At 38.7% G+C, this 27374-nt stretch overlaps 1 long non-coding RNA gene across 1 annotated transcript in view; it reads left to right on the top strand.

The window, feature by feature from the left end:
• The window catches only part of LOC110390128, a 55168-nt gene continuing 28515 nt past the window's right edge, over positions 722-27374 (top strand). The window contains exon 1 of the long non-coding RNA XR_002433582.1: positions 722-853. This is a non-coding gene — a long non-coding RNA (uncharacterized LOC110390128). The remainder of the gene's footprint in view (positions 854-27374) is intronic.

Raw genomic sequence — 27374 nt, 5'->3', positions numbered from 1 at the left:
GCAAAGAACTACATCTGGGTTGCGGCTATCCGAGGGATTCTGGGGGACAGAAAACATGAGCTGGCAGTGTGTACTTGCAGTGTGGAAGGCCAGCTGTAACCTGGGCTACATCAAATGAGAGGTGGCCAGCAGTGCAAGAGAGGTGATTGTCCCCCTCTGCTCCGCCCTCGTGAATCTTCATCTGGAGTAATGCATCCATGCCTGGGGCCACCAGCACAAGAGGTGGAGCTGTTGGAGTGGGTCCAGAGGAGGGCCATGAAGATGTCAGAGGGCAGGAGCACTTCCCTTATGAAGAAAAGCTGAGGGAGCTGGGCTTGATCAGCTTGGAGAAGAGAAGGCTCTGGGAAAACTTTGTTGCAGCCTTCCAGTATGCAAAGGAAGCTTATAAAAAGATGGAGAGTGACATTTTACATGAGCAGGTAGTGACAGAACAAGGGAGAATGTTTTTAAACAAATGGAGGGGAGATTTAGATTAGATGTCAGGGGGAAATTTTATACTCAGACGGTGATGAGGCACTGGCACACACTGTTCAGAGAAGCTGTGGATGCTCCATCCTTGAAGGCATTCAAGGCTAGGTTCAGTGAGATCCTGAACAGCCTGATCTGGTGCGTGGCAACCCTGATTATGGCAGGAGGTTGGAACTGGATCTTTAAGGTCCATTCCAAGCCAAGACGTTCTACGCTTCTGCGATATGACAGCATAAAGAGAGGTACAGCCAGGGAAGAGAGGGAGCCATGATTCTGAAAGGAAGACATCTCCAAACAACCCAGCAACAGGCCTGAGATAGTATTCTGTGAGATGGCTGCACAGAGGCAAAGCAGAATGTACACGTGCATGAAGGAAGTGATGGGAGTGAGTATACAAGGGATAAAGTATCTACTAAGATTAAAAAGTTAGGTGACCCTCGAATAGGAAGCTTTGTAATGTGTTTAAATGAAGCACACAAAAAGACCAGAGTAGAAAGATCTTCAGTCTCATGTGTAATTGCTGCAGAGGAAACTGGTCCAATCTGGTTATGGCTAATGCTATACTCACTGAGATCAAGTTTCATCCTTACTGTTTAGTGATACACTCTGGATGCCTAGATGATTGAAGGCTGCTGGATTCACAGTTCTTTCTTGCAAAGCAATGACACTGCTTATTTGTGGCACTTGAAATAACATAGTATAATTATTATTCAGCACAGACAGTACTTTTCAAATTTTGGTAAACAAAAGTAGCTACCACCTGCAGTGAACAGGCAGTATAAGGTGTAGACTCTACAGGGAAGAGTATATCTTCTGGTTTTACAGATATGTTTGCAAAGTAATTTCATCATGTGCTGCAAAACAAATCACCAAAATGAACAAACGTTTGCTAAGGAGACTGCATCTGCAATGTAAGTACCATCTGAGGACACTCACTATGAGCTCAGGAGCTGCCTTTATGCTCAGACTCTTGCCCTTCATTCTTGTCTGAGCCATGCTGCCTAACAGTATCCATATTAAACTAATGTATTTGTGGATCTAAACTAACTTTTTGGATCTGTGATTAAACAGCTTTATATAGAAATACCTCTTGCCCTATCTATCTATCTATCTATCTATCTATCTATCTATCTATCTATCTATCTATCTATCTAATCTATTTACCTAAAGGGAATTTTGCCAAAACCTCAATGAGAGCATATTTAGTGAATAATAACAGAAACCACAGAAAATGTATATGTAGGAGACCTAATGTTAACATTCCCTTGTACTAATATGTTTTGGGCTAAGATGTGTTTTGTAGAGAACTTGTTAACATTGCTGAGAATGGAAGACTTAAGAAAGAGCACATCCTAGCAGAAGTGAGTGCATCTGAACTATGTCTGAAGAGTTTGATCTGGTATGCACTTGTGTTGAGAGTGCACTTGCTGTGTGAGTAACAGAGTCAGGGCCCACTCGCTGCTTTCAGTCTTTGAAAGCCTATAAAAGGCCCTTAAACCTAGAGTCAGGTCCAATATACCGTTGGCTGAAGACAGCATTTACGTGGACTGCAGAAGGCCCATCTGTCCCAGCTGTATCTCTGTACATGAACAATGAAATCTTTTCTTGCATGGATTTTTGGAATTATTCACTATAAAGTGAAATCCTGGTATAAAAACAAAGTAGCCATTCCGTTCCATCCAGCCATTAATAGTTCTTCTGCTTAGGAGCATTAAGGGTATGACAAAGGGGGGTTGAAACAAGAAAATCAAAATGCAATTACTGCATTCTCCTTAAATTGTCCTACTGTGCTTTTATTTGTCTTTCAAAATAGTTTTATTTGAGGTGAAACTCTAATCTTAACTTTGGATGTCCTACGCATTCCCAGTGCAAGGCAGTCCTTGAAATTTTTGTTGTTGTTGTTTTTATAATACTGAATTCCCTCCACCCCCACTTTGTATATAAGGCTATTTTTAACTGAACTGTCTTGTTAACCTTGGGAACACGTTGTAGCTGAAAACCATTCAGATAATAATAGCTTGACAACTGGCTCCCCCATGGACAGCTCTGCAGAGTCTGGAAAAGCTCATACTAGAAGCAAAGAAACTGACTAGTGCCTTTTCTTAGAGTTCGTTGGAATTTTCTTTTTATCACTTTTAGCAAAGGGAGTTGCAAACAGTTAAAGCAAGAGTCAAAAAACAAGTGTTGCTGCCAGACTTATTAAAGCAGAACTCAGTTGTATAAACTGAGTATTCTCCTGCAAAAAGAAAAAAAGAGAACAAATAGCCTCTAATAGTCTCTTTCCCCAAAGCACCTTTTAATCTTCAGGGAATTATATTTTTAAATATGATGAAAAATAATGCCACTTTGTTTATTACAGAATGCTTGCCAAACTTGAGCCTTGCAGAACCTGCCAAATGCTAACTTTAAATTTAGTAATCTGAGCTGCTTTCCAAATGTCATACACTCAGAGGAGAGCACGAGCTGTGAACTGTCCTGCATGGGAGATATTAGCTACTAAGATATCTGCTGATATCTGCTGATACCTGCTGATATCTGAGATATCTGCTACTACAGCTTTTCAGAAGAACAATTCTAGGGAATATGAGATGAAATGGGAGTATTATGTCACTAACCTTCAGGAAGAAAATTTGTTTTCATTTGACTTGTAAACTTTTTAAATGGAAGAGTAAGATGGCTGAAGTCTTGTGTTGTTTTATTTTTTATCTTTTACCTTCTCGCTCCTGCATGGGAAGAACGGATATATAGCACAGTAATAATTCAAGAAGTAATATCAAGCAAATCAGAAATGTATAAAATTGCCTGTGGAACGTCTCCTACAATTTTAATAGCATATACTATTACAAAGTGCAGGTGAGATTATACAGTTTTTCTCTCCTGTCCTTCTCTGCTGTGATTTACTGGTGTCCACCTTTACATTTAATTAATGAACATTCCTGTTGGTGTGGGTTATTTTAGTAGAACATATTTTGTATTTTATCTGATTTTTAAGGTATTATATTAGTTCTACTTCTGATGAATGGTTAGTAAGATAACTAATCACAAAGCAAGAAAAGAGAGCAGGGCACAAGAGCCATAATGAAGTTAGAAAATATAGCACATGCTTTCTTCTTGAATTTGAAGAAAAGCTGCATTTGCATTACAGGAAAAAATCAGGCCTACAACAATTAGAGGCAAAACCTTTTCAAATGGAATGCTCCTTGCTATGCCTGGACAACAGAGGAGTTTAGATTTGAGGCCTTTGTTTAAAGGTTGTATCAGTTTGGGCCTTTGTTCAGCTCTAGATTATGTACTGAAGATTCTGATAGGAATGTTGCTCATATATTTGAAAAACTGGGGAAATTAAGTGCTTTTTGTATTAGTCTCGTTTCATGTATTCACTTACCCCTCCTCCTGCAGCCTGACTCTCTGACCACTATGACTGAATAAATGTTTTAATTTCTAAAGTCAACGTAGCCAACATCTACTGCTCTCCCCTCACCTACTCAGCCAGTCATGGCATCACAGAATACTAACAGATTGGTCAAACATGATTTCCACTTGGTGAATCTATGTTCAGTAATCCTGATAACCTTCTTCTCTTCCACTTGCTGGAGATGTCATCCAGAATAAGTAACCTTCCCAGAGATGGAACTAGGCTAGAACTAATGCTGACTGGCATATATTATCCTGGCTCCTCTTTCTTGCCCTTTTCAAAGACTGGAGTGACGCTGACTTTCACCTAGTATTCAGTAACACCACCTTCTGAGTATCCTTCAGATAGAAAACAATTATTCAGACTAGAAGATACTATTGTGTCTTGTTTCAGAGTCCTTTGACAGGGAAGTCCAAAGTCTAATGTTTCTGCTGACTTCATAGAGATATACATTGGGACTACTGTATGCTATATGCTATGATGTCTACTATCCAGAACTTCCCCCTATGGCTGTTTTCAATCTGGAAGTTGAATAGATTGCTAACTTTGCAACATCTTGCCAACCTGTCATTGTCTTTTGCTATTTTTGACATACTTGGATAAGACACTCTATTTCATGGATCAAGTTCAAAAGCAGAACTTCTGTGGTCTGCAGTCTGTTTCATTTCCATTAGTGAGACTGTTGTCAATGGTTTACGGGCGTTAGGCCCGATTCCGTGACAAAGGGGACGGGGGACCCAAGGGCCCACGTCCCGGGAAAAGGGGAAAGGGGAAAAGGGTAGGGAGATGGCCCTGAGAGCAAAGAACAGCGGCAACAATCTGAGGAGAAACAAACTAATTTACTAAATAAAATATCGGAATGCAAAACAACACACTATAATACAATATAATTACAATTTAAGCTGATAAATCCAACACAGAGAGAGAGAATGTCCCAAAATCAAGGTAGGCCTTACTCTACTACTGACGATAAGACGGCTGGAGAGCGAGGTGCTGCCAAGACGAGAGACGGCGGAAAAAAGGGACGAGGTCTCGTGATCTGCAAGTTTTTATACTGCGAGCTTCTATCTTTTCCCTCCGGCTGGAAAATGGTAACAAAGGAGCAAAGTACCGTGGGGACTGTAGTAGTCCTTCTCTTCTGAGAACTAGGTATGTCCACTACATGATGTTACGATGTGGAATACCAATAACCGAAAATCACAAAACCATGACAACTGTCAAGTAAAAGAAACGTTAAAATGGGAAGTAAAATATTTAATACATCTTTTAAGAGAAAATGTAGATCATATCTGTTTGTATAGTCTGTTGCAAGACTTTAGATGCTTTGTAAGGATTTCCTACAGTAATTTTTATTGTATTTCCTAGCAAGTATCAAATATGCTACGCAGGTTTCCTAGCATTTAACCATGTTTACCTGTGTTGTCTCAGTGGTGCGGACAGGATCAAGTGAGCTTAAAGACCTTGTCTGAAACAATCAGAGCAATTGTTGGATGAAGTAGCTGTATCTCCACACTCAAAAAGACAACTCCTGTAGTGTCTAATAGAACAGTTGTGCCATAGTACTAGTAACAGTAAGGATGATGATAATAATAATACTAGCAAGGACTGCGATATTTTCTAGCAGTCTTGACTTAGATAATGACCCTGTTTGGCTAGTCATCCAAACAAACAGTGAGGTACTTTTCCTGATGACTTTACAGTTCAACAATGAAAGACAGAATAATTTTGAGAGATCAAGTCTGTTACCCACCTCTGGTACAAACAAATGACTGAGATGCAAAGAGATCAAGAAATTCATCCGAGACTATACAAGAATTCTGTGGCACAGGACCAAGAACTACATTTGAGTCTCTCTGAGTCCAAGTAATTTCTTAACTACAAGTCGGTACAGTATCCCACTGCAAAAAGTAATTTTGAAACATAATGCAGGTATATCTCAGCAGAGGTTTGTTGTGGGAGAGAGGGTAAGGAACTATGTAATACTTTTAAGTATTAGCTAGAGAGTTTCATCTCTAAAAAGGGCTAGTTTATCTCTGTAGCCTTGAAAGTAGAAAATAAAATAAAAAATGAGACCTTAAGAACTGAGTTTTTCTATAGTTATTCTAGACATTTGTCATGGGAAAAAAATTCCTTCTATTCCCCTAGGAAACTGGACAAGTACTATTTGTACTCCCCATGCTGGAGAAGGATTTTGCTTCTGGGAAGCTACATAAGTCAGTATTTGTGCATTTATAGTTACATTAATATATGCATTAATCTATATTTAACATATCAACTTTTTCTCTTTTGTAATTATTTTTCAGGAGAAAATGATTTTAAATTTGCATATATAGTGTTTCATTTTCTTGTTTGATGCTCTTCTTTTCATTTTTTACAGTCTCTTTAAATTCTTCTCTTGCTCCATACACCTATGTTTCTGCTGAATAAGCATTTAAAGTCAAAATGCAGCACTATCTACCTATGACTGCTAGCAAACAGCTTCCAGGCAATGCAGTCATTTCATTGACCTCCACTGACTTCAGAAAGCAGAATTATACTTCTTGGCTCAGTACTGTGTCAATACTTATTTAGGCACAGTGACTTATTTAGGAGCAGAGATTCAATGACTGATGCTAGTATACCTAGATCTTAAAGATATTTATTCCCAGCATAATGTAGAAAGACCAGTTGGACAGCCTTTACCTCTGCAAATTGGCTTGATTCTTCTTTTCTTTCAGTGGCTTCTGCAACTTGTCATGTGGGGCTCCACACAGCAGCTTTCCATCTGTGATGCTTCCCCACCATATGACATGATCCATCTGTGAACAGGGCATATTTCTTTTCATTTTCTGGTAATTCACTGTATGGTGGGGCCTCTTTAGCACGTGATACCTCTTCTGCTGGTGATGTTCCAAACTTTCTGCCTTCAGGCCAGTCCATGATCACTTCTAGGATTCCCGGATGACTGAGGCTCCCCATCCGAGCTCGCTGTGTAACCAGCGCAATCCACTTACTCCAAGTGGCATCAGTAGCATGATGGGTGGAGGGAACCTTTCCCTTAAACATCCAGTTGAGCACCAGCAGTCGAGGTGCTAGAAGGAGCTGCGTTTCAGTACCAATTGCTTCGGAAGCAGCTCGAACACCTCTCATATGTGGCTAATATCTCCTTTTCAGTTGGAATGTAGTACTCTTTGGACCCCCTCTACACTTGACTCCAGAATGCAAGGTCAACACCGTGATCTCTTTGGAACTTCTAGTCTATGAGCTCTTTGCTGAAGATAGATGTGGCTGTTAAACAGATTTCTCCACAGCTAATTGAATATGGTTGAAAACAAATGAAGGCTGGATGACAGAATTTTTCCCTTTTCTGGATGGAGTACTGTCAGTGTAACAGAAATCATTATTTCCTTTACCTCATAACAGTAACAAAGTATTTGAATCTGTGCTCTTTCATATAATGAATAATAAAGAAATGGGAAGGTAGAACCAGGACTTTTCTTCATGACAGCTATATAAGCCTACTATAGCCAGTAAAATAAAGATACAAATTGATATTTGTACAGCAGAGACAGATACTGAAAGTACGGTTTAATTTTTAAGAAGGCAGTGACACTTGCAATGGTCATCAAACACACTGACATTTCTACAGTGACATGCGTTAAAGAGCACCTGGGAACAATCTTTTCCAAATTCTTTTAGCAAAACTGAATCTCTAGCAGTAGACAGTCATGTCTCTGGTTAGCAGAAACACAAGTTGCTTGTGATCCCAAGAGGACAGACACCTGCTTTGAGCACCAGTTTAAATACTGTTAGGCTAGAACTGAAACCATATCTTTTGATTCCTAAATTATAATGTCAGTACATTTACTTTTCTTAGATGAAAAAAAATCTCTAATTTACCTGCAGAATGTGACTCCTGAAAACAACTGAAATGTTGTATGAAACTTGAGTTGGCAGAAGAAAAAAAAATTAAAAAGTTTAAGAAAGAAATTGATAAGAAATAATTCTAAATAATGTACTAGGGATCTGTTTTAGACTCTTCTAATTCTACTTCTTCATAAATTCATACTTTTACTTAAATTTTTGAAATTTCTGAAAATTGCACAAGTTGTTATCATTTTAGCTATACAATATGGAAGAGTCCTCCTCAAATTTCTGTTTTTCATTGCAGGGCAGTGTGTGTTTTGTGCTGCACTTATAATAGTTTCCTGCTTCTAAATTTTGAAATATCTTTCCTGTGCAAATATCCCACTGTACATTAGAATTCTAAGTTATACTGTGCTATGCAGATACTTGAGCATAAATCATTGTCCAGGAGTCCGAATAAACAAAAGTCTGAATTTATAGTCTAAAATAAAGAGAAAACAAATACAGTCTGGATTAGAATAGTTGCTACTTTACTCATGGGAAATTGAGTCAATACAAGATTAAATGATTCAAGGTGCCCAGGGTCATGCAGGGAACCTGTGGCAGCTATTGGCATTGAATTGTGGCCTCCTGGCTGCCAAGCTTAACTGCAGAACCATCATTCTTTTCATGATAGCTTCTCTCTTCTTAACTCTTTCATGTAAGTGGATGTCTTAGGGTGGCAGAGTGCCTGCTTTATCAAGCACTTTTCATTAACAAAACGTGTCAGAGATAGAGTACATCTACATACCTCCCACACAGCTGTTCTAGATGATAGTTTAGCCCCCCATTTTTTCTCCCCATTATTTTCCTAGATGCCTTGGTGTGGTAGCAGAGCTGACTTTCAGACTTCGTCCTTCACTGGGCATATGCTGCAACTGTAAGGAAGACTTCTCTGTGCAATAATGGATTTTTTTTTTTTAATAGAGCTTGAAGACCACAGTATCCCACAGTGTTTAACCACTACACAGGGTAATCTTGCTTTTTTTCCTCCTTGCCACTGCTTAAGCAAAAAACATAAGGAAGTGGTAAATCCTGCTGGAAAGCAAAAAAGCTAGGATGATCAGGTAGTTACTTTCTGATGAAATGTTATCACAAAAATGAGAGTTCAGCTTCTGATCTTAAAACAAGGCACATGTGATTGAGTCTTTCATCCTAGTCTAGCAAACTGAATTCTCCAATGCGTTATTACATTTTTTTTTTAACAGGACTTCCAATTTAATAGGAATTTACTGTAAAAACAGTTGCTCAAAATTATTCCTCCTGAATTACAATCTGAAAAGTTTTTACAGGGAGCTATGTCATGTATTTGGAAAGCAGAGCCCTACCACAAATAGTTATGCTGTATTTTGGCTCTATAAGGAAGCTGCCGTGATCAGAAAGATGAATGCAATGCTAAACAATGTTATCATTGGTGCTCTGGAGGAATGCTTTCACTTCCTATATGTTATGGATGGGGTGACCTCAGATGGTATGCAGCAGTGCACAGCATACAGTCGATTAAACTTTTTATAGCTGCTAAGCTTTTTTGACCTTTTGTCTATAGTAAAGTAGTGTCCTTCAGTGCAGCTGAGAAGGATGGAAACTTTCTTCCCATCTGCCTAGGCACTCTTGTGGAGTTTATGTTGTTGTGCTACATTGGCTGTTTGTACCCTTACACTTTATAGTTTATGCTGCAATTGTCCAAATATATCCAACAAGCAAGAAGGAAGAAAATAACCACTTTTTTAAGGCGCATTCACTTTCTTGCACTGTGCATATAAATGTAAAGTATGCTGCAAGATCAAAGTGCAGCCCATGTGAATGCATGGAGAACACAATAGAAAGAAGCATCCCCCTGCAACTGCAAAGATTCAGCTTCCCAGGGAGTGCTGATATCAGTCTGGACAATTTGATGTAACCATACCAATGTAGCTGAAGCTATCTGGGCTCAAGGATTTATTAGCTGTGAATGTCCATTTTTGTTTTTGCTGGACTAGTGCCAGTAAATAAGTCACCAAAACCACTAGCTGAGTGTCACTTGATAGGAAAAGGCTGGGATCATAAGTAAGCCTTCTGCCTTTTAACAAAAAAAAAAGTGCTGAGGTAAGCAGTGTCAAATCCAGCTGCATCAACAAGATGGTGGGAAGACAAATGAGAGCTTTCACTGCTGGATACATGGGATAGAGAGCCCACAGTTCTAAAAAACCTCTTCACATGCCAGAAACAGCTGTCATAACTGAAACTGCAAGGGTTTGCTTTTAAAACTACCAGCTTTGATAAGGAGAATTCTCTCACCAGCCCTTTCTCTACCAGATAAACACAATTCTAGCAGCACAGCTCATCTGCAAGGTGACTGGAGATTTAAATATCTTCAAAGGTTTCCAAACCCCTCTTCTTATAACCTCTCCCAAATGCTGATGCCGAGTCCCCATCTGGCATTTCAGAAGAATTTATGGCTATAGTCTCTGGCTGCTTGACCATATGAGCTCAACAATTACCACGTAATGTAAAACTTCTTAGATTTTTCCTATGGGAGGTTGAACTTTACAAAGTTAGGTCCTGTTATTGGCAACAGTGAACACTGAAACAACCGCAATAGAAGGGACGTGGGGTCACTTCAGAATAAATGCAGGGGTGATGATGGTTTTGAAATGTTCTGTTGGACTCTTCTGGTGTGCATTCTGGGATGAGAGGTCAGGCAAAGTCAAGGGTGATGAAATGTGCATGCTCACATCCTGCTCTGCTGCATGGGAGAAAGCCCAGCTGAGATGCCCAGGCCTACATGCTGTGTTCCAGCCTGAACATGTAGGCTGTGTCTGAGTATAGTGAAAGGGAGCAGGGAGCCCTGTGGAGGGGGAGGGAGGTGCCTGCAGCTGGTGGTGCGATGCTCCAGACAGGCAAGGCTTTCTCTCCACAGGGCTCACCAGCTCCTGGTGGCTGTTGCCTGGGAAATGGCTAGGGAAATATAAGGAATTCTTGGAGACTATATCCTTCTTTTGGGCTCATGGATGGAACAGAAGGGGGGTGAATGGCTCTTCTTTTTCTGTTTCTCTCTCTCTTTTTTTTAAATATATATTCAGCAGATTAGACGGGTAGGTTGCTGTGGTGACAACACAGAGGAGGTCTCCTGCACACCACAAACAAGGAGCCTTTCCAACATAAATGTAGGGAATCCTGGAGACATCTATTCTCTTTCCCCTTCCCTTTCTCTTTCCCTTCATCTTCCCCTCCCCTCCTCCTCCCCTCCCCTCCCCCTTTCCTTTTCTCTTTCCCTTCCCTTCCCTTCCCTTCCCTTCCCTTCCCTTCCCTTCCCTTCCCTTCCCTTCCCTTCCCTTCCCTTCCCTTCCCTTCCCTTCCCTTCCCTTCTTCCCAACATTTATGGAGTTCTGTGTGCCAGATATTGGTTGCCCCAGCCTTTCCCCAAAGAGAGGAATATCAATGTTCTCTGTGTACTTTGTCTGAGGTAGGTTTGGCAGGGTCTCTCTGTGAGTCCAGAAATCCAGGGAAGTAAACATGGTAGCAATCAGATAGTATAAGGAAGGGAGGTGGATAATTTCTCTAAGAATTCTTTATTTTCCTCACTTTGAGATCTGAATTGTGTTTCTTTCCTTTATTACATGTAATCAAGATTTGCATACTGTTTTGTCTCATGTATACTATCCTTAAAAGTGAAGTTTTTGTTCTAGAAGGAGAGGATTAAAACACTTAATTTCATTCCCAGTAATCCACTTACGCCCATGGAAAGATTCTTACCAAATTCAGCCATATCTGGATTGGCCGAGTCAGCTCCCTTGAACAGTTGGTTCGCATTTGCCACCACATCTACGATCAGCTACTCACTCTTTGATCACTGTGTTTGAGTTGTCTGTATATGACAGAGTTCTGCATGGAATATCACTTCAACCAATAGAGAGCGCTAAAAAGCACAGCCACCCACTAGTAAAAATATCCGTCTGTGTGAGGCCCTCTGTTTTGGTCTAGATTTCTGACTGAATTGGTAAACATTAAGCACTGACACTAGATGCGAAAGGACATATGAAAACTCTTTTAAAGTTGTTGTTCCAAAGCTTTTACTAGTATCAACTCTAAGCTCAGAATTTGAATAAACTGATGAGCAATAGGTTGTATTTTATATATCTGGTGGTTTTAAATTGAAAATTACTTTAGCTACAGATCTGGCCAAATCCACCATAACACTGTGTAATCCACACGGAGAGCTAGATTTAGGCCTTAAAATATGAGAATTGCTTTGAGAGTAATGCCTGTTTTACTATGTTGGCCCACAGGATCAGAGGCAGATGTTGGTGGTATGACAGTAGAGGTTGAACCTTCCCGCCAATAGCCCATTGCACTTTGTTGCTGTGTGACAGATGGTAGCAGAGAGGCACTCTAACAAAATGGCGTCTGACACAGAAGTGCATATGAAGAAAATATGTGGACTTTAATTCCTCCATGTGGGAAAAAATGGCACCCACTGACATTCATCACCGCTTGGTGAACATTTATGGAGACCAGACAGTGGATGTGAGCACAGTGAGGTGGTGGGTGATGCATTTCAGGAGTGGTGACAGCAACAGTGGGTCACCTCCACTGTTGAAGATGTTTACAAGTGTGGCATGCTTTTGTTCAAAAATGCATAGCTAATGAAGGTGATGTGGTTGAAAAGTAATGTTTTGTAGGTGAGAATTTAACCTATCAAATGGAATCATAGAATCATAGAATTAGCTAGGTTGGAAAATACTTACAAGATCATCCAGTCCAACCATCCACCTACCACCAATAACCCCACTAAACCATGTCTCTCAACACAACATCTAAACGTTTCTTGACCACCTCCAGGGACGATGACTCAACCACCTCCCTGGCCAGCCCATTCCAGCACATGACCACTCTTTCAGAAAAGTAGTATTTCCTAATGTCCAGCCTGAATCTCCCCTGGCACAACTTGAGGCCATTCCCCCTCGTCCTGTCACTAGTTATAAGAGAGAAGAGGCTGACCCCCAGCTCACTACAACCTCCCTTCAGGTAGTTATAGAGAGCAAAGAGGTTGCCTCCGAGTCTCATCTTCTCCATACTGAACAATCCCAGCTCCCTCAGCTGCTCCTCATAAGGCCTGTGCTCCAGACTCCTCACCAGCTTTGCTGCCCTCCTCTGAACAAACAGTGTTATTGCTCTTTGTATCTGTTGCAGTTTCCATGGAAGTAAATAGGAAGCATTACTTTTGGAGTGGCCTACATATTTCTGTATGTTGTAGAAGTCAAGCCTTTCTATCGGGCAGTATACATTCGTATGTATACTGTGTGAACATCTGTACATATATACATATGCGCAAGATCATGTTTTTCTTCAGTGGACAGTACTGCATCAGAAAATATCAACAGCAAACAAGACACTCTAGAATTTAACTTATCTGAAGTTCTCAGATGTAAAAGTGGTTAGAATAAATGAGAGTATGATTAACTGCATAGTATAAACACAGAAGAGACTACATACTTGCAGAAAGATGGAGATTTTGATTAAAGAAGCATTTATTCAGTGAGCATTACTTTGTTTTAGTTACATGAAAAATGATGGATTGTTTGTTTATAACTGAACTGCACTAAATTTCCAACTGTGTTTGAAGTTAAATTTAAAAGAAGAAGATATGGCATGGTCAGTTCCTGACACAGAAATACAACAATTCACAAAACTAAATATAATATATACTCAAAGAATATTATTTTTGGACCCTAGTAAAAAGGGTGATACATTCTTCTTTTAAAACACTGCACCAGAAGAGATGACAATTTGCAGCCTCTGTTGACTTCCTGCAGGAGAAAAACAGAGGAAATGCAAATTGTCTTGAGAATCCAACCATGTGCAAAGTGAATTTTCACAGAAGCCATGGGATACTCCTATACACTGTTTAGTCTGAAATTGTTTATAATGCCAGATTTTTACTCCATCATTTTTTTGAGGGTTACAACCATTGATCTGGAAAACCAATAACATCCAGCTGGAGAAGGTATATGAGCGGGGGATCCAAGAAGTTTCTACTCAAAACTGATTTTTATATCTCTAGATGTATTCCCAGAAAACATGTGAGGATGGAAATGGCCCTGTTTGTGTTCTGGGGGCCCCGCTTTTCTGGAGCTGCATCTGGTGGATGTTCTGCGCTGCACTGGTGCCAGTTTAAGGGAATCATGTCTGTTCTCATCTACTCTTCTAGTCAGAAAATAACTGCAAAAAGAAGCTCTGAGTGCAAAGGAAAAAGGAGCATGAGATAAAAGTCAGGGCAGGTCTTGCGTCTGGAGCCCCAGGCAGCCTAAGTGACAGCAAAAGTGGATACTGCTGGAACAGAACACAGATTCTCATGACACTCTGACTAAGTGGGGCTCTTTAGAAGCAGCATACCGGCTTCTTTAGAGTTTCAGGGAGGAAAAGCAGTACTTCACAGATAAATGACATCCTTTGCCTTCCTTCTCCTAGGAGACTGATTTGGAGGCTCCTCTCACAATGAGTTGTTCTGCAGTTTGTAAAGTACTTCTAAGTCCTTCTAGCTTAAGGACTATGTACATTTGGGACAGTTATCAGTTAAATGCTATGAATGTGTTTAGAATAAAACCAACATGTTCTTGCCCGCAAATGTGGAATGTGGTTAATCAACATGCCCTGAACAACTTTCCAAATATCAGGGATATATCTATTGCCAAACTATTCAAACAATTTAGTATCTGTGTAAGATACTCAACTAGGAAGAGGCAAGGCATCTCCCTACTGTGTGACGCTTCATGAGCCTTCTTAAAACAATAGTTTAAAAATAAACATTGTATGAAGCATTATGTTCCACTTTTAAGACAGTGATCTCAATCACAGAATCTGAATCGTAGGGGTTGGAAGGGACCTCTGGAGATCACCTAGTTCAACCCCCTGCTAAAGCAGGTTCCCTACAGCAGGTTGAATGAGGTCCTGAACCTCTGGGCTGAAGTATGCCAGCTGTTTAGAAATGCCTAGATAACCTTTCCTTCTGTATTAGGAGAGGTGAATAGCACAACCTGTTGATTCAAACTGTAATAGGATTTTAGATTAAATATTGCTATTTATGATAGAATTTGACCAAGAAATAAGAAATGAACCCTTATTCTATTGGTATTCACTGAAATGCGGGTTTTACTTCAGAACTAGGTGACTTCACTGCAGATATAAAAAGTAGTAAACATTCTATCTTGGTTTAGTCTTTCCTTCCATGTGAAAACATTGTTTTCAAAACAGTGTTTTATATTACAAAATATTATAAACCAGGTTTGAGGATTTTTTAATCTTGTAAACTGATGCTGCTTTTTTGAGAGATTATTTAAGCCTTCATTGCTCCTTCCCAATATTCCTGGTTTCCGCCTCCATGAAGGCATCTGACTTTGAGTAGACAGATAAATGATTAGTTCTATATATGCTCATTCCTTTAAATTCCACTTTTCTAGCACATTTCCTCTCAGATGTGAAGTGTTATTATCTATTAAGGCTAACTGTTATTATGGATTCCATCTTTTTCAAAGCATTTTGGGATCTCAGTGTTGCTCTGGACACTGCTCCCACTTAACGTCTCTGTCCTTCTATTCAGTGTAACACTTGAGAATTAAAGACTCAACATTTCTCCCAAAGTTTTCATTGCATTCACAACTATGGCCATGAATTTGTTTTATAATTTTTGTATGTTAGCTGAAGTAAATAAATGAGAAGCCCTGGAGAATTTATGCAGTAATAACCTGAGTAATAAAAGAGATGATTGTTTTTTTTGTAAAGATGTTTGAAAATTTTTCAGAACTTTTGCCCAGGGTTTTGACATACACATGCGTATGCATGCATGTTTCTGATTTTTGTTTTCCCATTAAACGGTTCTACTGTCCTGTATGTACAGTATGAGACCAAAATCAGGACAGCGGATAATAACATTCAATTTCCATGTCATTTTTATGTGGATTGTGCCTTATAGTCTCACTCAGTTTCTAACAATTTTTCCTTTCTTAAAGTTGTTCCATTCTTTAGCCTATCACAGACACTGGAACCTAACTGACTCTCTCCTCCCTTTTGGCTTTTCAGTTTTAGAGGATTTTTCTATCAGGTGAATTATTCCTAGTTTCAGTAAGATTAATTGGCATTAATAAAAGTAAAGCATTCTGTCTATCAGATATATTTTTACCCTCAGCCCCACACTGTGCTTTACTGCACTAAGAGCTTCCAGGTTACATACTAGGTAGGAAAGACTGTATTTTCAAGTATGTAGATGGTATAGCTATTCTAGACTGGGATATGGGATGTACTGGATTGTATACATACAACTTATGCGGTCAATTTTGATGTATGACATTTTACTTAATACAGTAAAACAAGTGAAACAAAACCAAGGAATAACTGAACTGCTACATTTCTGTTATTTTGACAGCATAAAAAGCTTAGCCCTGCAAGCATGTCCTGCACTGTTACTGAAGGAGATACTCCTAATAAAATTATTACACAGCTTGAAAACATGGTGGTCAGGATTTCTTGATCTTATCACATGTACTGCAGATATATGTGGGTTCAGAACTGCACTTCATGTTCCAATGAGACAGCCTTGCTCTGTGAGATCAGAGGTAGTTAGGAACATGAGCAAGACTAAGGCTAAGGGCAGAAGAAATGATAGTAATATTAATTTGGGGGAATGTGAATTTGCTCAAGTTGGTTTTAGTCATCTGTTCGCAGGGGTTCAGCATCCTGTATTTTTCACTCAGCATTTGAAGCTGTTCCAGGCCTTTAGGACAAAAGAAACATTTGTTAACAAAACTAGTCAGTTCTTTCAGTTTTTCCATGATGCCTCTGGTTTTGAAAAGGTTTTAATGCTTTGAGAAACTCTGGAATGATCTGTTATATCAAGGACATTCAATATATGATCAAGTGCTTCTGAAAGAAAGCAAAATTTAAGCCAAGTTCGTACTTTACTGTGAAATCAGTTTCTCCATTTCAAGACAGCAAAAGAATTATCCACTTTATATATCTTACAAAATCAACCTAACAAAACCTGGACTATATTACTGCACTCTTCTTGGGCAGCTGCAGCTCTAGAACAGGTGTAAGTGAAAGTGGTGCTTGAGCACTTCAGCTCCATGTCATTTAGTTAAAGGGTTATATGAAGTTTCCCACTGTTTATGGATTCCCCTCCTTTTTCTCAGTTACCTGACAATCTTAGGGTTAATCAAAGAAGGATTTGGATTCAAATTCAAAGGTGCAAGCAAAAATGTGCCTAATTATATCATCCTACCTCTCTCCCCTTTTGACCCAAGCGCTTAGCAAAATATCAGGTTGTTGAAAGTTGGTCCATGGTTTAGAGCCATATGTCTTTGATGCAATCTTTCTCATTTACAAAGAAAGGAGCATTTACCTTCCCCTGAATATAAAGAAATCAAAGAGAAGATAGTTAAGTTGCTCACAACTTAAAATCTCTTTCACCTCATGCTATATAATGCCTAAACTTGTTATTTCCATTCTGTCAGTATTTCTATGGATCAGCTTTCATGCGTGCATTCTTTTCCAAGCCAGTACATTTGGCTTCTAAGCATCATTCTCAGAGCCACAATTTCTCAAACACAAACTAGGCTTTAAGATGCAGTTGTTTTATATGCCCATTGACAGAGGCATCCTCAGAGGTATGAAATGTGTCAGTTCTTGACCTACACTCTATGGATTGCATCTAAGCTTTGCAGAGTTAAGAAATATAATCTAGCAAAGCATCTAGAACTGGCTGCTGTTCCTGCTGGCTCTATCTCTCTGAGCTATGTATTCTCCAAAACTCAACACTGATTTCTACCCTGGCTTTACTCCATCAGTTCTGGAACATCCCTTTTCTCTACTCCAAAGAGACAGGGTGCAGTGATCTTGCTAATGTTTTTGTTCTACTCCATTCCTTGCTTCCATGAACTTGCAGCTTTCAACAAGGAAGAACACGATTCAACCTTGGTTATAGTCAATAGAAATATTCCAGTTAACAGGAAGAGGCTTAGGGTTTATTGAAAGAAGAGCAGAGGTGAACAGATCCTTAATGCTTCTGATACCTGCCCCATGATAAACTGCTGCTGCAGAAAAAAAAATGTGTTTTTTTTTTAATCTATCCATACTGGGAGCACTGGAGCAATCCTTTCCCACCCAGCATTATCTCCAGAGGGTGTGATACAGCAAGAAACGCTGGTAGTTCAGATTGTGAAAATCACATTCTTTATCATCTCTCCAGATGGCCTAGAAAGAGAATTCAGACATCATGCAACAGAGATAAGTTTGAAATTTCCAAAGAAAATATACTGTGGAATTCTCACACATCTGTGGCACTCTCTCATTCTCTGCTGAAATAATCTAGTGAATTGAAAAATGACTGGTTAGGGCCAATTTTTTATCCCTCCATGCATGGAATTCTGGAGCCAGTCTAATGAATCTGATGTTTTTAATAGCTCTAAATTTATTCTAGTACATTGGAGATCAGACTGAACTGTGATCTCCAAGGCAGCATGAGAACAATCTGTCTGTGTTGAATACTTATTCTGCCTTCCACTGTCTTTGTTTCCTGCTTTATGTATATTTCTTTTTCAAGGATAGAACTCTGGACTTGGAAAAGCAGAAGAGGAAACATACAAAGGCAAGAAAATAACACCAAAATCTCTGCAGCTTAGCTATCCTGCCATCTGTCTGAAAGGACAAACCATTCAAACAGAACAAAACTTGTGGTCCAACAGCTATGTCGGCAATGACAAAATGGTGTTATAGTTGAAATTCTCTGCAACACCTATTGGATCAAATTATTACAACAGCAACAAATAGAAATGACCACATTTAACCCATACTCAAAAAACTAAGCCATAAGTCAGATCTTTTGCTGTTATTTGTAAGTGAAATCTGAGAGTAGAAAAGAGATGGGGAAAGAAATCTTGTGTTAAGCTGGAATGCAACAGAGAATAAATGGCTGGCACTTGCAAAGCTGCATTGCAGGGGAGCTTTTAACAGTTGGCCACTGCCAGCTGATGTCTCTTTAAGCATAACTGCCAAGAAGCCAAAACTGGAAGCAGGTGCAGGAACAGAGGAACTGAATGTGGAAAGGGAGATAAAAAAAATGAAGAACAGAACTTCTGTTGTTAAAATTCTTTTGCTTTCATTGAAACCTAAACAAAGCTTTACTTTAAACCTGAATAATAATTTCTAGTGTGATAAACTTCTGCCTACCCAGTTTGACAATCCTTTTTCATTTATGCACTGAGTTAAAAGATTTCTGTTGTGGTGGTGGTTTTTTTCTTTTCCCTATAAAGCCTTAGATTGTCTGAAGAATGCTGTATACTGATTATACCAGCTTTCCTATGGATATTCAGAGCGTTTGCTTCTTAGTGCCCCTTGTTCCATCCCTAAGCAAGCCATTTCTTTTTACAAACTCCCACCCGTTAGTCCAGCGCCTGGGAACAGATCGGTTTCCCCAGCTCAAGTCCCTGTCTTCAGTGTGCCGTGTCACCAGTTCAGGACCTTATTACACTGCTGTCTGACAAGATGCATGCCAGGAAGCATGAGGTACTAAGGATTTACATTGTTAAAAACACTAATGCAATGTGCCACTGATGCTTTTGTAAAATGTGTTCTGTATATAAAAAGTAAGAAATGGCAGGTATAGGCGCATTACTGCTTGGAGTCCAAGATAACGGCCAGTTTTGCAAGAAACTTCGCAAGAGATCATGGTTACCATTGAGATATCTCAAAGAGCTAATATATTTCCTAATAATAAGGAAAACAAGGCTGAAAGAATACAGAAAACTTTTTACAGTGGAAACAGACTAAACTCTTGAAAAGCACATGGGAGATGTAGTGAAGCTTTTCTTCAGTTCCTTGCTAAGAGCTTTGTTTTTTAATTATGTAGCAGTTAGTGTTCCCACAGGTTGCAGAAAAGGTATACCACCTTCTAAGAAGAGCCTGGAATTTTGGCTTCTCTGTTGCTCTCTGTCCTTTAAAAAATTCCTACTATGCTCAGATAAAGGTAGTCCTTTCTGCTTTGCTTCTCCTGTAAAAGAAATTACAATAGCTAAATCCACACTGGGTAGAGTTAAAAGAAGTCTCTACCTGTAACTGCTTCTTTGTGCCTTGTGTTTTAAAATCATTCATTTTCCATATTCTAAACATTATTATTTTAAATCACAAAGCAATGCTTTCTTTTTTTTTTTTCTCCTTATGAAACTCTTGCACTGCTGAAACTACACAGGCTGCTCTGAATGCAGTGTAATCTATTTTATTATATTAGCCCACAACATTAAAGGTGGATATTGGTGGTGCAGCAGTAGAGGTTGAACCTTTTCAAAAATATTCCATCACATGTTGTTGCTGTGTGACAGATGGTAGCAGAGTGGCAGTCTGACTGAATGGCGTCTGACATGGAAGTGCGTATAAAGCAAAAGTGTGTCACTGAATTACTCCATGCAGAAAAAATTGCAGCCATTGACATTTACGGACACTTACTGAACATTTATGGAGACCAAATAGTGGATGTGAGCATCATGAGGCAGTGGGTGGTGCATTTCAGCAGTGGTGACAGTGACGTGAAAGACAAGCTGTGTTCTGGATGACCATGCAGAGTTTTGTGAGTGCAACATGCAGACTCTTGTACATCACTGGAGGAAATGTGTAGCAAATGGTGGTGACTGTGTTGGAAAGTAGTGTTTTATAGCTGAGAATTTGCTCTATCAAATAGTGTTGTGCTCTCTGTATCAGTTGTAGTTTCCATGGAAGCAAATAGGAGGCATTAATTTCAGAGCAATCTGTATAGTTTGGTATAGTATCTCACTATTTTGCAGTAGCAGAGCTCTGGCTATGCCTTGATTTTCCATTTGTACAATTTGAAGGAAAATTGTCCTTTTTTCACTTTATACATTTATATTGACAGTGAATTTCCCTCTTTTTTTCTTAATATCCTACAACTATTTCTTTTCTCTCTTTTGAAAATACCCAGGAAATTCAGCACTGAGATAAAGATTTGTCTATATTTAAGTCCATAACTCAACTTTTCTTTGTAATAGGACCTTATAGGTTCTAAGGAACAGCTTTAAAATGCTTTTATTCCTCTGGAAGGAATTCAGCTGGAAATATTCAGTCTGTCTCAGGATCAAAAGTTTACAGAACACAGCACAGTACAAAATAGAATTACAGGTCAACAGTGAGCACACACTGAGCATTGCTTGGTAAGTGTGAGTAATCCTTCAAAACAATGAAATTGATGCAGATATTGTAGGATTTTCAAATAGCAATCTTATGCTTTCATTCTCTCCCTCCAATTCTTACAACTTCTGTAGTCTTTATCAAGATGAAAGCTGAGATTCTCAAAAGAATGACTCCTGAATTTAGAGTTTGTTACAAAGTCACCAAAATGTTAAAATCACAGTGGAGGTAGGTCTGTGATCCTCTCAGAAAAGCAGAAGAAACTTAAATATCTAAATCTATTCTTTTTTTTTTTTTTCTGTGAGACACCATTGCATGTAAAGGAGCTCACACTAATACGAACATTTTGACTTTCCCAGCCCACAGGGTTTTGCTAAGTCCTTCATCATTTCTTTAGCTTTGCATGTGTAGTTTTGACAAGTCAGCAGTTCTTGTTAGATGCCAAAGAGAAGTTGTCCCATGTTTCTTCATCTGCAACATGGGCTGAAACATAAGTGTGGGAACTCTTGTCCTTGACCAAGCTTCTTGGATGTGCACTTCAGTCTGGGAGAATTAAATCGAGTGTCAAAAGCAAGAAAATGCATTCAAGGTCTGTTCTGATGTATGGTGGGAAGAATGGCAACTGGGAAAATGTGCAGTGCTACAGCTGCTGCAGGCAGACATACTCCTAAACTTTCTTTAGGAGAGTTAAATTTGGTTGGAATAGAAGCTATATTTCCAGGGATTATCACAGCAAAATGGAACACTGCACCCTTAAGCACGTGATCCATCCTAAACTCTGCCAAAACTACTCTAATTTTATTTCTGTAGCACTCAAGAAGGCATTTCAAACTCTGAGCACCTTGCAGTCTTTATGCATGATTAAAGTTTAAAACAATGAGTGTTCTGAGATAGTTATACGTATTTCTAGGTATAGATAGATAGGTACATATGCACGTAGACATGCAACCACTCTAACAACAGCACTAGAGCTCATTTATATAGTCATGAAACTGCTACATTTTCTATAAACTGCGCTAGCTTAAAGATTCAGCAATAAAGCAGAAAATAGTGTAGTTATAAAAAATAATACAGCCAAGGGCTATTAAATGAAACCATAGATGAAGTGAACTTATGTCACCAGTCTTTGAATTTTGTACATTTTGAATAGCATCCAAAAATTATAATCCACTGTTTGAAATATTATATCAGTGGAGAAGGAGAAATGATCTCCCCATCACAAACTTACAGCCGCAAACATTCACATCCTACTGTAAATATATCACATACTGTATCATGTTGCTTATGGAAAATGACATTTTTTGCTTTTAATTTTCTAACCCTTTTGCTGAAGTTCAGTGTTTGGCAAAGTCAAGACTGTAATTGTTCCTTTCCATTTTTCTCTGCAGGAAATATGTTTTCTCTGATCTAAAATATACTATTTTATATTTCCATATTCACCATGACTTATATATGAAAATAATGTAATCCAATGCACCTTGAGGATCACAGGACTGTATGTATGCCTGTGGTTTCTTTGTCTCTAAATTATACTGTTTTTGTTTAGTGCAGTGCTGCACTTAATAAGATCTTTACATTTATAATGTGCTGCTTGGAGGGGCCAGAAATGTTGTGCTTAAAAACATAATAATAATAATGAAAATATACAGTCAAAGATCAAGCTAGTTTGGTTTTACTGATAACCAGAGTAAGCACGAGCACAAGGAAAAATCACTGTCATTAGAACTGAACTTGTCTCCTGCTGAATATATTGTTCTGAGTGAGTGCCAGCAATACTCCAGAAATACTCAGCACCTTCAAGGTTGGGACCTTCAAGTATCTGGGACACAATTTCTCTAATAAAACACTATACTAGGTCATAATTAGTTTCTGATGTCTTTTGAAAATAAAAAATTGAAGCTTTAGTCTAAGATTTTCTGGCTTTATATTCAGCTAACTTTTTGATCCTTGGTGAAGTAAGGAAAGCAGTTGGATTTCCAGAGGGCAGACTTTGGCGTCTTGACTCACCTGACTAACAGAGTCTCCTGGGAGTTGGTTTGGAAAGGCAAAAGAGTCAGGAAGGCTGGGCCTTCTTTAATTATGAAATTTCAAAGGTGGGGGACCAGGCCTTATCAGTGCACCCAGAGTCAAGCTGGTGAGAGAAGACCAGCATGGCTGAACTGAGAGCTTCCTCAGGAATTCAGGAAGAATAAGAAAGTTAAGGGACTCTGGAAGAACAGGCAGGGCACTACAGAAGTGTTATGAAGCTGTTCATGGAGAAAATTAGAAGGACCAAAGTCCAGCTAGCTCAGTATGGCTGGTGCAGTAAAAGACAATTAAAAAAATGTTTTCATAAAGTTTGAAAAGAGTGGGTGGAAAGCTGTCCAGCAGAAAAGAACCTGAGGGTGCTGATCAGCAACCAATTGAACAATTGCTAGCCGTGTATCCAGGTGGCCAAAACTGGTATCCGGGCCTGCATTTAGAAATAGTGCAGCCATCAGGACTAGGGAAGTGATTGTCTCTTTGTACACAGCACTGCTGAGACCACATCTTGAATATTTTCAGTTTTGAGCCTTTCACTATGAGAGGGATATTGAGTTGCTTGAGCATGTGCAGAGAAGAGCAAGAAAGCTGGAAAAGAGACTGGAAAAATAGACCTATGCGGAGTGACTGAGGAATTGGTGTTATTTAGTCCAGACAAAAGGAGTCTGAGGGGAAAGACCTCATTAATCTCTACAACTACCTGAAAGGGGGTTCCATTTAGGAGGGCATCCATCCCTTTTCTCAGGTGCCAAGTGATAGGACATAAGGAAATGGTCTCAAGTTGTACCAGGGAAGATTTAGCCTGAGTGTCAGGAAGAATTCCTTTCTAGAGAGGGAGGTCAAAAATGAGAATCAGCTGCCTAGGGAAGTGCATAGTCCCCATCCCTGGAGATATTGAAGAGAGATGTGGACACACTACTAAGGAACATGTTTTATAAATGGGACTTGATAGGTCAGGTTGGACTTGGTGATCTCAGTGGTCTTTTTTTCAACCTAGGTGATTCTGTGATTCTATAACACTCCAGAAATACTCAGCACCTTCCAGGTTAGGATCTTCAAATAATTGGGCCCAATTTCTGTAACGAAACACTTTATTAGTTTGTCATTATTTTCTGTTGTGTTTTGAATATATAAAATCAAAGCCTTACTTTAAGATTTTCTTGTTTTATATTCTGTTAATATTCTGTTGCAACAGGACTGTTCCTTTGTAGCACAAAAATGACAAAGCACTTGTTTCATTTCCTTTTTCAGCACTCTTTTCAGCAAGTGTCTTTTTACTATGACTTTTTTCGTGGGGAAAAAATATTTCTATTTAAGTTACTTGCAAAGCATTTATTCACTCTCAGGAATGGCAGGACACAAGAAATTTATAATGAACACCTTCAATAGTAAACTTCTAAAGTATGCTTCTGTTCTTTATACTTGTGACCTATCAAAAATGCTGTTCTGATTCTGTACAGTTTTGACAGCGTCATCTCTCTGATTTATCAGTTGTATATTCTCTTATGGTTATTTCTGCAGCTTCTACAGCGTTAAAATTTAGTGTTTATTTCTCAAAGCCTGTGACATTTCATCAGCACCTGGTAATTGTCCCATTTCATATAGTTATGAGATAGCAAATGGAGGAGGGTGTCCCATATAAGCAAATAGGAAGTCTGGAAGCAAAATGAAAGAACGCAAGAAGGACATAAAAACTGCAAAGCCAGAATCTTTGTTAGCTTTGTTAGCCAAGCAAGATATATATAATGAGAGTTGTGGTTGCAACTTGGGGAGAAGCCAAAATGAAATAAATAATATTACTCTAGGTTATTATATTAATTAAAGTGGTAATTGAAATTAAAAGGTTTCATAACTCTTCACTGTGCATAAATAAACCTGAAAGGTAATATGCATTTATATTTCTTACATTTGCTTAGATATTTGGAAGTGATTCTGCATTTAGGCATAGATGGGTCTTTGTAATTTTACCCTATAAGTACTCTAGCCAAGAGGAATGAAATATAGATGACTGAAAAGAAAGGTATGACCTTGTTCAAACAAATGCACTTTTTCTTCTACAAACTACTAAAGCGCGGCTCAAGCAGGCCACTACTTCTGCTTGAGTTTGCTATTGGTAATACACAAATTCACTTAGAGAATATTTTCTTTGCCCCAGATAGTACATTGTCTTCATGCTCTATTTCTGCTCCACATCCTCTTTGTTTCACCATTACTCATGTGCACTCAAATTTGCTCCCTTCTTGGCAACGCAAGAGTCTCAGCTTGTTGTACAGCTTCTTTTACCAGAAGTTTGATCTGAGTGTACTGCTTAGGCTGCAGAAAACAATTCTTTTCACCTATGATACGAGCATCTTTTCCAGTCATGTTCTGTGTAGAGAAGAAAAAGCTTTTTCATATGTTCCAGTCAGCCCATTTCTCCAGCCTGAGCTTCCTCTGGACAGCAGCACAACCACCTGGTATATGAGCCACTTCTCCCAGTTCTGTGCCATCTGCATTTATATTATGCTTAATATGCATCTATTATATACACTGTTTTATGATATTTTGTTATGATGATACTTCTCATCATATATATATCATATGAAATCATTGCTTTCATTGATTTTCATAGGAAAGTTATGCTTAGGCCCTGAATTCTAGTACTTTTTTTTTTTTTTTTGAGATGGCAATAAGTGCTCACAAGGGCTGATGGAGGTGAAGCTAACTGGGATCCCACTCTCACTAGAAATAAAGTTCAGCCTAAGGCAAACACAAAAAATTATAAACTTTTATTAATGGTAAATATTACTTTATACTAAAACTGATCAACTGTCAGGAGTTATGAATTATTTCACAAGGTGACAGGCAAAGACTACTTTTGCCTACTGTACAAACATGCAAAAGACAAATTTTTTTCTTAGCATTCCTGGGAATCTGTTTCTAGCCATTACTAATGTTCTTTACTGCTTTTCTCAACACCCTGATTTGTCAGAGTGCCATCCAAGGCATAATTTACACTGAGGTCAATTGGAAGTGAGGTCACTCAGCAGTTGCAAATCTGCTTCCTAGTTCTCATGACCTGTGTGTCAAACAATTGTCATTAATAAGATTAAATTGGCATAGGAAAAAATATGGATACACTTATAAGAAGACTTTTAAAGCTGTAAGAGCCTTTAAGAACTGGCTTCCACAATAGTTAGTGCCTGGATCCTTTTTTCCCTCACTAGAAAGCTCCTGGTTAATTCTGCTCAGTTGCTCCAATCAGAACAGTTGTTTATCAGGTTTTTCAATTTGTTTTGAAATTTCAGAAATACACTGTCCCACAGAGGATGGCAAACTTTATTTTTTCTGGTCAGATGTCTTTTATTTGTTTGTTTGTTTTATCTGAAAAGAGCAAAAAATCCCAAACCACTTACTGTCCTTTTTTTTTTTTCCCCCTGTGTAACAATTGTGTAGTTCGAGGAAAACACACATTTTTCAGGCTGGATAGTGAGTAGAATATATCATTGCACTTTGTACTTCTTCTGCTCAATGTCAATTATAATTTGTAAATTACAGCTGAGTGAAAACCACAATTTTGAATATGGTTCCAGTATCCTCCCAGAGTTTGGGAGGTGTTCAGTTTGGGTTCTGTTTATTATTTAAATGAATAATATTAATATTCCTACGTAGCACATTTCATCATCAAATCAAAGCTTTTTACTAAGGAGTCATTATGCTAACTCTGTGGATGGGAAAATAAGAAATAGGCATGGCCAAGTCCAGTAAGAATTTTGTTGGTAGTTCTGTAACTCTGACCACCTGAGTATCAGTCCAGAGGAACTACCTATCATTAGTGATAAGTAAAGCTCCTTTGTTTGGTTTGAATGAAACTCAAACTTTTAAGATTAGTCTGAATAACTCTAATCATTTTGTACTAAAATACTGAAAAATATGCCTCTTATCTGAGGAATAGAAGAATGCTGATTTGTGTTGCAAGGCAGTTGCATTCTGAAATTAATATATTTAATCAACTTTTGCTTGATAATATTTCCACATCTTGATTTTTTTCCCCCAAAATATAGACATTCCTGAGGCAAATGTTTTCTTTAAATCCGCTGGTGTGTTTCAAACCAGACCATAATGATTTTTTTCTAACAGTCTTCCAGATTTTCCTGACCATACTAATTTTCTCATTGCAATGAAGAGAAATAAATTAAGGATTTCTTTCTTTTAGGCTTTCTTTTTTTTTTAACTTATTTTGTGGCATCCAGCTATGCTATTCTATGTATTGTGCCCAGTTTTCTAAGAAGCGCTGTTTTGAGAATGAGATTGCACAGCATTTCAGCTGTCTTTGCATTGTACAGTAGATGCACAGCAGTTCATAATGGTAATGATTTTGAATCAACTACCATGCCAAACATTTGTGGGACTTTAACTAAAGAGGAGCTGGTAT

Source organism: Numida meleagris, chromosome Z (assembly GCF_002078875.1).
Source record: "Numida meleagris isolate 19003 breed g44 Domestic line chromosome Z, NumMel1.0, whole genome shotgun sequence".
NCBI lineage: Eukaryota > Metazoa > Chordata > Aves > Galliformes > Numididae > Numida > Numida meleagris.
The sequence above is the reverse complement of the archived record's forward strand: the minus strand, read 5'-3'. Positions and strand labels throughout refer to the sequence as shown.